We start from the raw sequence: 1,549 nt of genomic DNA on the forward strand, positions 1-1,549 counted from the left end.
AAAAAAAAAATTTTATTATTTATCTTGTCTTTTTAAAATTATTTTTATTTTATTGATGTTTTGCCTGCATGTGTGTCTGTGTAAGGGCGTCAGATCCTCTGGGACTGGAGTTACAGGCAGGTGTGGAGGTAGGAATTAAACCCGTGGTCCTCAGGAAGAGCAGCCAGTGCTCTTAACCACAGGCCATCTCTCCAGCTTCTTATTTTGGTTTTTTTAGACAGGGTTTCTCTGTGGCTTTGGAGCCTGTCCTGGAACTAGCTCTGTAGATCAGGCTGGTCTTTATTTTGGTTTTTTGAGAAAGAGTTTTACTAGGTAGCTCTGGCTGGTCTGGAACTGTGTGGACAAGGCTGGCCTCAAACTCACAGAGATTCTCCTGCCTCTGCCTCCTGAGTGCTAGGATTAAAGGCGTGTTTCAGTACACCCAGCTGAACTCTCTTTTTTTTTAAAGAAGCGTGATGATTGGGTGCATGTGTGTGTTTGTGCACTTTGTGTGTGTGTGTGTGTCCAGACACATGTACACAGCATGGGTGTGGACAGTGCACATCTAGAGGTTAGACAGCTTGGGTGATGTGGTTCTTTCCACCATGCGGAACCTGGGGATGAAACTCGTCATCAGGCCTGATAACAAGTACCTTTACAGTGGAGCCATCTCCTCAGCCACCTTTATCTTCCTGCCTCCACCTCCTAACTGCTGCAATTACATGTATGGGACACCACACCCAGCTTTATTAATTCTTTTCAACATCTCTTAAGCACCTACTTGGTATATGCTTCCCACTGAGCATTCAGAGCGTGAAAGGACAAGACCGAACAGTCCCTTCCTGGGGAGGGAGCAGCAATCGAACCCTGGTGTGCAGTGCATGTGGCTGTCACCGACAGAGACAATGAAGGAGAGGACAGGCTAGCGTGCAAGCCAACAGTGAGGGTTCTGCTCTACCGTGGGAGGCAAGGAGGGCTGTTCTAGGAAGTCTGTAGCGCCTGCACTACAGGACTGTACACGAGCCGGGGGAACTAGGCTGGAGACTTAAACACATAAAGACACACAGACAGAGACACAGGGACACAGGTCATCCTTGATACAAGAGTGCCAACTTTATTGTGCTCCAGAGAAGCTTATATAGGGATCCTTAACTGATAGCCACGCCCCAGCTCCTGGGATTTTCAGCTGTAAAACCCACCAGAAACCACTCCCCTGCCATCAGGATGGCACAAGGGTCTTGTCAAGGCAGATGCAGGCACAGGAAAACAAGTTGTTTACTCTGTTCGCTCCAGCAGGCAAAGGGTCTGAGGCAGGCAACGAAAGTCAAGGGGCCAGGGGTCTGCAGCCCTCAACAGAAGTCTTTCTAGAGAAGCTATCGGAGCAGGGAACCAGGCGGAGGGGTAGTACAGAGAACCTTCTGGATGGAGCAGCATATCCAAAGGCCTGAAGGTGAAAGGAAGGGATGGCTGAATAAACCACAGTAACTCCCATTGTGTGTGTGGTGGGGGAGAGATGAGGACAGAGGGATGGACATCAGTGACACTTCGGGGTCTTGGGAGTCTGAATAAG

This window comes from Microtus ochrogaster, chromosome 2 (assembly GCF_000317375.1).
Source record: "Microtus ochrogaster isolate Prairie Vole_2 chromosome 2, MicOch1.0, whole genome shotgun sequence".
Taxonomy (NCBI): domain Eukaryota; kingdom Metazoa; phylum Chordata; class Mammalia; order Rodentia; family Cricetidae; genus Microtus; species Microtus ochrogaster.